At 42.4% G+C, this 11,311-nt stretch overlaps 1 long non-coding RNA gene across 1 annotated transcript; it reads right to left on the bottom strand.

The window, feature by feature from the left end:
• Positions 1-4,111: 4,111 nt before the first annotated feature.
• On the bottom strand, positions 4,112-9,756 carry LOC132394211 (uncharacterized). The gene is made up of 2 exons (XR_009512219.1): positions 9,663-9,756; positions 4,112-6,077 (listed from the first exon to the last, which is right to left on the bottom strand). It is a non-coding gene; the product is annotated as an uncharacterized LOC132394211 (long non-coding RNA).
• Positions 9,757-11,311: the final 1,555 nt, after the last annotated feature.

Here is an 11,311-nt window from a genome sequence, read left to right as displayed (position 1 = left end):
GCTGATGAGACCCACCACGGTCGTGTCATCGGCGAACTTGATGTTATGGTTCGAGCTGTGTGTTGCAGTACAGTCGTGGGTCAGCAGAGTGAACAGCAGTGGACTGAGCACGCAACCCTGGGGAGCCCCTGTGCTCAGTGTGATGGTGTTGGAGATGCTGCTCCCGATCCGGACTGACTGAGGTCTCCCAGTCAGGAAGTCTAGGATCCAGTTGCAGAGGGAGGTGTTCAGGCCCAGTAGGCTCAGCTTTCCAATCAGTTTCTGAGGGATGATTGTGTTGAATGCTGAACTAAAGTCTATGAACAGCATACGAACGTATGTGTCTTTTTTGTCCAGGTGGGTTAGGGCCAGGTGGAGGGTGGTGGCAATGGTGTCATCTGTTGAGCAGTTGGGACAGTATGCAAAGGAGTTTATGTATTAAGGAAATCAAGGGAAAAATGGGGTTCATTCAGCAAAGAGATACCTAAGTAAAAGATTAACCAGTGCAGTTTTCCTGGACTAGGTTGAGAACCTGCTCTAAACCTGTTTTTTAAATTCCTTCCTTGGTGCAATACAAAAATACATCTCAGCAATAACTAACTGATGGTGTGGAGGTTGCAGCAAGAGATAAAGTCATGTCCAGAGAAGGATAGTTTACTGACAGTGTGCAATCATTCTAGGCAGGAAAGGTCTTTGACGAGTATAGCTTTCCTTTGCTCAGCAGGGGACTGGAGCCATTTGGATGCAAGCAAAGGATTCTACAGTGACACTTCCTATTGATCAGTTACTTTACTGATTCTGACGTATTATTGGTTTTTAACATGGAGATTCTGTTGGCTTTTAATACCTGCATTATCAAAGTGTGAGTGGTGATTGATTATGCAGACAAGTAATTCAAACATACACAAGGTTACCAATCTGTATTCACTAGTCACTCTCTGTATAAAAATAGCACTTTTTTGTTCAAGCTTCAGAACAATGTGGTGACAAGAGCCAGGCTGTTCTCCTTGCGCACAAGTAAATAAAATCTGAGCAATGAGTGTGAGTTTTCTAAGTCCAGTTAATCGCCGACAACAATGGTAGGTAAGCAAATCTGCCCATCAGTGCATGATCATGTACATCAACTGCACCAAAACGAAAGCATAATTACACTTCACTGAAAAGTAGTTTCCTGTACATGCTGCAGCTACTTCAAACTCCCAGCAGAGGGTAATGGTAAGATGTGATAAAGGACCTGTGGCAGTAGTTGTAAACTTTGATTGGCAGGCTGCAGTGCTGGCACAGAGACGCCAGGCACTGCGTCAAGTTCTACCTTAACATAAAGGTTGCCAGGTGGTCAGGGAAAACATGCCAAGAATATTCTCAAAATTTGTAGAGATTCCGTCAATGCTCACTCAAAGTGGTAAGGGAACATTCAGTACGACATTAAGAAATTCAAAGCCATACAAAAGCCCAGTGAAGACGGCAGAATAAATGTACTATCTCCCAATTCAACCACCACTCATACACACAAGTAATTCCTGTCCCTCCTATGACAATGTATGCACGTCCCACATTCACCTCATCAGCCACCTCAGGACCCACAAAACTGTAGAAGAGGTAGAGTAAGTCATCCCTGACCCAGAGGAGCTGAATACTGGCATCAACCAGCTGGGTTTCATCTGTCCTTCACTGAAAAGTGTTAGACATACTGAGCAACATCTGTGAAGAAAGAAAAAGAGTTAATGTTTCAGCTCAATATCCTCTCATCAAAAATGAGAGAATTTATAAATGAGACAAGTTTTAATTTGTAGAAAGCACAGAAGGCAAGTGTTTTTTCTGATAGGGCTGAGACCACAAGTGGCGTTACACCTAAGCCAAGCATCTCCTCGCAGCTGCCATTAGGCAGAAGACTCAGAAAATTATGTCTCACAATACCAGGTTCAAGAACAGCTATTCCCTTTCAACCATTCAGTTCTTAAATTAAACTACGCTCAGAATAGTAACACTATAACCTCTTTGACCACTTTTCACAACAATAAACTTTGTTTTTTTTGTTCCGGTTGTGTTCCTTCTTGTACAATTCTTGAATAATTCAAGAATAACTTATTCATAATTTATGAATTAACTTGCCTTTAATCTCTAATGCTGCTGCAAGTAAGTTTTTCATTGTACCTGTGCACAAGGCAATAAACTAAACTTGACTTGGAAAGTATTAAGTTCTAAAGGGTCATGACGAGGTAGATACGCAAAAAGGATAGTATCTCTTGTGTGACAATCTAGAATCTGGAGGTCACTGTTTAAAGATGAGGGATGAGATTTTTTTTCAGCATCATTCATGTGTCCTTGCACCCTTCCTTCTTGAAGTTGTATGAAAGCAGAGCTACAACACATATCTTTCAAGTTCTAAGTAACTTTATTATATGTTACCATATACTGTACTACCTTGAGATTCATTTTCTTGCAGGCATTCACAGGGAAAAAAGAAATACAATAAAACTTTATGAAAAACTACACACAAAGACTGATGACCGATGTGCAAAAGAAGACAATCTGTGCAAATAAGAATAACACTGAGACCATGAGCTCTTGGAAGTGAGTCAGTAGGTCACAGACTCAGCGCTGAATGAAGTTATCCATATTTGTTCAGGAGCCTGATGGTTGTCGAGTATTAACTGTTCCTGAACCTAGTCATGTGGAAGCTTATGGCTTCTGGAACTCCTGCCCAATGGTTGTAGTGAGAAGACAACAAGGCCTGGATGGGAGAGTATTTATTCCCCTCCACAGACACCTAACGGTACAGATGACCCAGGTTCATTTCCTGCTGCTGCCTGTAAGGAGTTTGTACGTTCTCCCCGTGACCACCTGGGTTTCCTCTGGACACTCTGCTTTCTTCCCATAGTCCAAAGATGTCTGGTTGGTAGGTTAATCGGTTATTGTAAATTGTCCCGTGATCAGGCCAGGATTAAATCAAGGGATTGCTGGCCGGTATGGTTCGACAGGCCAGATGGGCCCAGGCTGCAGTGCATCTCAACCAATCAATGATTGGCATGTGTCTTTGTTGATGGATACCTGTTTCTTCTGTCAGCGCCCCATGTAAAAGTACTCAATGGTCAGGGGAGATTCACCTGAGATGGACTGGACTGCATCCACCACTTTCTGTAGCACTTTCTATTCCTAGCCATTGATGTTTCTGTACCAGGCAACCAGTTAGGATACTCTCCACGGTGCACCCGCAGAAGATTGTCAAAGTGTTTGGTGATGTGCTGAATCTACACGAACTTTTAAGCAAGAAGACGGTGCTGCCGTGCCTTTTTGTGATGATACTTGCATGCTGGTCCCAGGACAGATCCCCTGATATGATAACGCCAAGGAATTTAAAGTTACTGACCCTCTCCACCTCCGATCTCTTAATGAGGACTGGCTCCAGTTTCTTCTTCCTGTAGTCAATATTTAGCTTTGAGATATATTATTGATAACTGTGGTAACTTCTACTTTACAAAAAGACCACTCGACAACTTGATGGCCAAAAGAGCATCTTTATCGGGGACGGCAAATGATATTTACAATACAGAGGCTTCCAGGTACCTTGTGTGGCCTGGGTGGAGGAACTATATACAATGTATACTGGGAGTGAAAAGAGCGGAAGTGAAGACCCCGCCAACCCCGGATCCCGCCTCTTGCTACCAACAGCTCCCCGATTAGTATTAACTTACTTTTAATAATACTCACATTACAACAATAATTAAAGCTACGATCATATCAGCTGTAATCTTACTGAACAACATGGAAGGCTCACAGGCCTGGGCGGCATTTCTTTTTGCTCCAAATTCATTTGTCTCTTTTTATTCAAACTGGGGGATTGAACAGAATGTTGTAGTAATAGGTAATGATTCCCAAAGACCGTGCTCCCTCTCGGGTGCCGGATCCTCAGGGTGTGAAAGGAATTTAGAGACAAGGGAATAGCTAATTGTCATGATCTATGTGGTAACTGATACAACAAAGTAAGAGAATTTTCTGAAGGAATTAGAAGAAAAATGGGGTCCAACTTAAAAGGCAGACATGGAGACATGGATGAATAACTGGGTTATTAACTGAATACTGTGCAGTTTAGAGCAGAGCAAATAAGATGAGTGAATACACGATTCAAAGGTTGCTGTGGGTGAAATGGGTTTCAGTTTATTTATTTATTGAGATACAGTGTGGAATTAGCACTTTGGGCTGGTCGAGCTGCACCACCCAATGTCGCAGGACAATTTACAATGAACAATTGGACTGTGCGAGGAAACCCACACGGTCACGGGGAAAACATACAAACTCCTTACAGGAGTCAGCAGCGGGAAGTGAACCCAACCCACCTGCACTGTAAAGCATTGTGCTAGCCACTACACTACTGTCCTTCCCACCCATCGATCTCCAGTTAACCAGTTTGTGAGGCTTCAGCACCAGTACTATGAATGAAGGGAGAGGTTCCATTCAAATTGGCTACACTTAGATTGCACTGGGACCAGCTTCTTAGCAAATCGAATAAATGAAATTATAGGGAAGGCTTTAAATTGTAAAGACATGCATTCTGTTGATGTAAAGTTTAAAGAGAAAGCACACAGAGCATAGGAAAATGGGTGATTATAATTAGAGTATTTTAGGAACAGATCATACATAAAAACATGAGAGTATGTCTGCAGCAGAGCAAAGGAAATTTTGAAGGACCTTTAATTGAATACATTTGGGTAAATTAAAGGCATCAATAGAAATATATGGGAATAATCTAATACTTTGGTTATTCCAATGTGATGTGCTTAATAGGTGACATTGTAAGCAATGTAGTATTTGAGGAAAAGTCTTTTAAAGGAAATGGCAACATAAAAAAGGAGGCAGTCTACATTTGAATCCAGAAGTGAACTAAGAGCAATGAGGATGAGGGATACCAAGAAACAAAATCAGTTTGGAACTAAGAGGCAAGATAGGCAGAAAATACTGGTGTGAGTTGTATATAGGCTGCTACATTGTAATAGTCAGGAAATTAGAAATGTATGTAACAAGGGTAAAATAATAATCATAACTGGTAAATTGATAAACTGGCTTATTACTATCATGTGCAGAGGTACTGTGAAAATCTGTTTTGCATGCCAACTGGATCATTTCATTACAACAGTGCACTGAGATAGTACAAGGGAGTTCCATAACAGAATGCAGAATAAAGCATCAAGTTACAGAAATGTTCCATTCAGGCAGGCAATAAGGGCCAAGGCCACAACAAGGTAGGTTGTAAGGACAAGAATCCATCTTATTGTACAATGATCTTAAAATAGCAGAATAGAAGCTGATCTTGAGCCTGGTGGTCACGTGCTACCAGTTGCCTGACAGGACTGGGGTGGCTGCTTTACTGGGGCAATAAGAAAAGCAGGTAGAGTCCATGAAGGGGAAGCTGGTCCACTGGTTCCATTTAATATCAGGAAATGTATACAATATACAACCTAAAATTCTCACACTTCGCAGACGTCCTCGAGACAGAAAAACACAAGAACCCTAAAGCCCTCTGACCCCCTCCCATGCACATGTGGCAGTAAGTAGCATCAACTCTCCCCTCTCCCCCTACTTACTCTGGCAGAAAGCGTCAGCATTCCCACCTCCCACCCTCAAAGCCCCCAAAGAGAGACCATGGTCGACTGCCCATCAAAAGCTAACTGTTCATTCTAACAAGGGAGAGACAGACATCACTCCTTCCTCAGCGAGAGGGAAGACAACAGACATTATTTCAATGTTACAGTCAGTCTCAAGCGCTGCTTTTTATTTTGAGTTTCCCAATTCAAGAATCAGCATCGACAGAGAGAAAAAGCAATCCATCAAGAGAGAGAAAGAGAGCCACTGATCATCAAGTGCAGAGCCCTCTGACAGCCACTCTTGCTGTCTTCGATGTTCCAGCTCCCACTAGGCTTCAGTTCGCAACACTGCCGAGAACTTGTTTTCACACCCCAAAGGCACCCAACTTCAGGCTGAACTTGGACATATCGCAACATGGCCAATTGGCAAGCTCCAAGAACGGGGGCATGCTGCCGTGCAGAACCGCATTTTCAGTGCCAGTGTAGATCAAAGATCCTGACAGGAACTCAGTCACCCTGAAAAAGAAAAAAGATATTAGAATAGGAGGAATTTAACAGTTTCGCTGACAAGCTGGGAGACGTCACCCTCTAGCGCCACAATACTTTGTGATCTGTTGAGCTGTCTCTACATCCCTATGCAATTTTATTCGGTTGTGGGCAGAGCAGTTGCTATGCTAAGGCTTGATGTATCTAGATGAAATGCTATCTACGGTGTATTGTCACAAAGTAGTGAGAGTCGAAGTGGGCATGCCAAATCTTGAGGAAGTAGAGGCACCAATGAGCTTTCTTGCCTGTGTGGTTGGATCAGACAGGCTATTGGTCATGCTCACCCCTAAGAAATTGAAGCTTTCTACCCTCTCAACCTCAGCACCGCTGATGTAAACAGGAATGTGTCTACCACCCCCTTCCTGAAGTCAAAGACCAGCTCTTAGGTTATGCAAACATTGAGTCAAATGCAAAAGTCAAACAAATTTATTATAAAAGTACATAAATGTTACCATATAGTACCTTGAGACTTATTTTCTTTCAGGCATTTACAGGAAAATAAAGAAGTTCAATAGAATTTATGAAAACTATGAACAATAAACATGCAAAAGAAGACATTGTGCAAATAAAACAAACAGTAAATATTATTTAAAAATTAGTTGTAGAATCCTTGAAAGTGAATCTATAGGTTGTGGAATCAGTTCAGAGTTGTGGTCAGTGAATTTATCCACACTAGTTCAGGAGCTGGACGATCATAGGATAATAACTGTTCCTAAACCTGGTGGTGTGGGGCCTTTGGCTCCTGTATCTCCTGCCTGATGGTGGTATTGAGAAGAAAGCTTGGTCTGGATAGTAGGGGTCCTTGATCATGGATGCTGCTTTCTCATGACAGCAATTCATGTAAATATGCTTAATGATCGAGAGGGCTTTGTCTGTGATGGACTGGACTGTATCAGGGGGCTAAGCACACAGCCTTGTGAGGATGGTGATTTTGGTACCAACCTGTACTGACTGAGGTTGCAAGTGAGGAAATCAAGGATCCAGTTGCACAGGTCTTAGACCTTAGTGATGGGTTTCAAGGGAATGAATGTGTTGAATCCTGAGCTGTAGTTAATGAAGAAGATCCTGATGCATGTATCTTCTTTGTCCAGGTGATCCAGAGCTGAGTGAAGGGCCAATGAAGTGATGTCTGCTGTTGACCTCTTGTGATGGGAGGCAAATTGGAGCAAATCCAGCTCACTCCTTGATATACCTGAGGACAAGGTTGTTGACATCATCATGTCATTGGGCTCTCTACCTCCTTCCTGCATTCTGACTCATTGCGAATTGAGATCTGGCTCACTGTAGTGGTGCCATCTGCAAACTTGTAGATGGAATTACAGCAGAATCTGGCAGCACAGTTACGAGTATAAATGGAGTAGAGGGCTGAGGTACCAATGTTGAGGATAATCATGGAGGAGGTGCCTATGCTTACTGAGTGTGGAATGTTGATTAGGAAATCAAGAACCCAGTTGCAAAGGGTTGCAATAGCCTTAAGCTGCATATAAACTGGCAAAACCAACCAAGCAAGATACTGCAGAGGATGAATTCACTGGGGGTAAAAGAGATGGATTACAAGATCAATACATTAAGGAACCAACAAGGAGAAAGGTTATTTTTATACCTGTCATTATGTAATGAGAAAAGGGTAATGACCTGGTTAATGGCCTCTTTAGGGAACAATGATAATCATACGGTATTAATTTTGAAAGATTGAAAGTAATTTTGTTCAGTCTGAACCTTAAGCCTTAAAATAAAGCTTGAAGCATAGGAATCTAAGTTAAAGGACATGACCGTAGACAAGCAATAGCTAACATTCAAAGACCATATTGATAGCCCTTTAAGTCATGAGAGACAGACAGGGAAAGAGACCCAGCCATGGCTATCAGGAGAGGGGAAAGGTAAGGCACAAAACGTTGCTGAATGAGGATGGGAAAAATTTCAGGATTCCGCACAAAGGCTGAATTAACCCAAGGAGTTTATGAGGAACAGGAAATTATGGCATGAGAATAAGGTGGTAAGGAACATTTAAAGAAAAACAGATTTGTATGAGCTTCCAAATATGTAAAAAGAACAAGATTAGTAAAACTTAATGTTAGTACCTTACAAATCGAGATGGGATAACTACATTGAGAAGTTAGGAAAAGGAAAAAAAATGAAAAAATCTCTTTGCATCTGCCTCCAAGAAAGAAGACACAGAAAATCTTGTAGAAGTAACAGGAGTCTAAAGTCAAGAGGAACGAGGAGTCGTGACATTTGCATTAGAAAATAAACTGGCAAAATTAATGGGGCTGAATGCCAATAAATCCTCAAGAACACTTGACCTGCACCCTTGTGTTTTGAAAGAGTTCGATTTGGAATGCACCTGTGTGGTGAACTACATTATACCTGTCTGGACACGCCTCCCCCTGCTGACTGCTCCTGTGGCTCCTCCCACGGACCCTAGTATAAAGGCGATTGGGGACTCCGCCCCGGCCTCAGTCTCCAGGATGCAGTGTGGTGGTCAATTGCTGCTTGTTCTTTCTTCCAGCCAATAAAAGCCGATATCTCGCCTCCTGTCTCCAAGAGTTATTGATGGTGCATCAACCTGGTGTCATTTTACAAAATTTGATAGATGGTAAAATGATGCCTACAGATTAGCACAAGTAATCCCACTTTTGTATAAAGGAAAAGAGAAAGTAAAGAATTACAGACCAACTCGCCAGATGTCTGTAGTAGGAAAATGCAGGAATCCATTACTATGGAAGTGGTGAAAGTGCACGTGGTAAATGATAATACTGGGCAGCATTAACATGGATTTAGGAAGGAGAAATCTATATGATATCATAAGCAATGTAACAGATAAGGTCAAACCAATTCATTCCTCTAACATAAGATGCCACACAAGAGCTTATTTTAAAAATTCCCATTATAATTTTCAGGCATGTTTTGAGCATTTGGGTAAGAACAAAAAAAAAGTCATTTTAAGTTGCAGAGTTTAAACAGGCTGGGCACACATACCCTCTAAAGTTTAGAAAAATAAGAGGTACTCATGTGAAACATAAAAGATATCTAAGGGAAATGTCTATGTCACCTAAAACACATGCAGATTTCTACAGATGTACTGTGGAGAGCATTCTAACTGGCTGCATCACTGTCTGCTATGGGGGAGGGGTGGGGGGCTATTACACAGGATCGAAGCAAGGTTCAGAGAGTGGTAAACTTAATCAGCTCCATCATGCGCACTAGCCTCCATAGTATCCAGGAGGTACAGGAGCCTGAAGGTACATACTCAATCATTCAGGAACAACTTCTTCCCCCCCCCCACCATCGATTTCTGAATGGACATTGACAATGGAAAGATATTTCAGCCTGCAGGAACTGCGGGTTACAGAGACAAAGGGGTAAGACATAGAGAAGAAATCTCTTCACCCAAACGGTCTTTGGAATTCTTTACTCTAAATGGCTGCCGAGGCAAATTTTAAGTATATTTATTTATTTAGAGAAACAGCACAGAATAGGCCCTTTGCTGCAAAGCCCGACAAACCCCTAATTAACCCTAACCTAATCACAGGACAATTTACTATGAACAATTACCTTTGGACTGTGCGGAAGAAATGAGAAGAACCTGAGAAATTCCACAGGGAGGATGTACAGAGTCTCCTTACACCGGAATTGAACTCTAAACTCCAGAACGCCCCTGTAGAGTAATGTGATTGGTGGAAATGCACATAATTCACAACCACTGACATTGAGTTGAGGTTTCACTTTAAGAGGCCAGTCTGGTGTGATGACATAATTGCATGACAAGTTTTTTTAGGCTGTTTTAGTGTTCAAGTTTTGCAGTTCAGTAAAATGTGTTACAGTTTTTCTTAAACATGAAATGCCTCACTTGGTTTTATTCACGAAAACCTACATTGGTGACCCTGATGCTCTAGGACATTTCCAGAGTTATTAAATATGTTGGCCAATGCAGTCGTTTTGAAACCACCAAAGTTCTGGCAGCAAAATACCATTCCTTGGTTCGTACAAGCCGAGACCCAATTTGCGCTTCGAGAAATCTCTGCCAACAACACAAAGTATTTCTGTATGGTAGTGTCACTCAGTAACTCCACAGCTGTGAGTGGTGAGTCTACTATGTCACTTACCAGCAAAGATAGAGAGGCCCATTGAAGTCTGATGGTACTATTTTTAAAAGTCTTTATTTATGAAGGGGCTCAAAAATAAGATTAATACAAACATTCAGATAATATACATCGTCACTACTCAATCTAAAAGCATGGGTCTAATAATAACCATCAATAAGAAACAGCTCGATCGTTTGTCTAGGGGATAGTATATTGTCCGATGGAAATATAAAAGTCACTCAGTTCCTGCAGGCTTCAGCCTTTGGGGACCGCTGGGTTTTCACTCGTTGGAGTGAGAGATTGGTGAGAAAAGAAACTTGCCCGGTCTTTATGAAGCGAATCCGTTGAATCAGGGGAGCGGGCTTCCTCGTTGTTAGCTAAAAGCTGGTTTCTGTGGTTCCAGTCACCAATTCCAGCAACGGAATCGAACGCACGTGACTTCCTTCAAATGGCTTCCCGCTACTACGGGATCGTTAGCATTTCTTCTGGTGCGTCTGAAGGGGTTGTTCCCCCAGACCCTCTTTTATACTTCCTCACGGGGTCTCAGATGTCAATCAGGTTGGGATGATGCAATCTCTCTCTCAACCAGCCCACTTTGCCCGAGGGCTTGCACGTAGCATAGTCCCCAATCCACAAACGTGGTCTCCAGGAGACAATGGTCAATGTTGCATTATTTTGCATCGCTGGGGAACGAGGCATCCGGCATGTCTCTCTCCCATTTCCTGGGTCTACTGACACCCCCTCCCCCCCCAACTAGTGCTCTTGCGATTCTCACAAAGGAGGGGGCTGCGGGCATAACAACTAGAACACCCACCTGAACACAATAAATACCGACTGCTGAAAACTTGCCTTTGACAGACTATTGGACTGTCAGAGTCTGAGCACACCAAACAGTTGCTCTCTTTGCCTGGCCTTGGCATTGCGAAGCTGTCGGAGCTAACGGACCCCATGCTGTCTCCTCTGGGATATCACTATCCTTCTTTAATTTTTAAAGAATTCTTCATGTAGCAAATGCTTGATCAGGTTTGCTTAGCCCTCACCAATGCACCCATTAAGGTCTATAGGAAGCTTGGTAAAGTGGCTGATAGACTACACTGGGCCAGGCAGAGGTACATCATT

Source organism: Hypanus sabinus, chromosome 5 (genome assembly GCF_030144855.1).
Source record: "Hypanus sabinus isolate sHypSab1 chromosome 5, sHypSab1.hap1, whole genome shotgun sequence".
NCBI lineage: Eukaryota > Metazoa > Chordata > Chondrichthyes > Myliobatiformes > Dasyatidae > Hypanus > Hypanus sabinus.
Note: the sequence above shows the minus strand (reverse complement) of the source record. Positions and strands in the feature narration are given on the sequence as shown.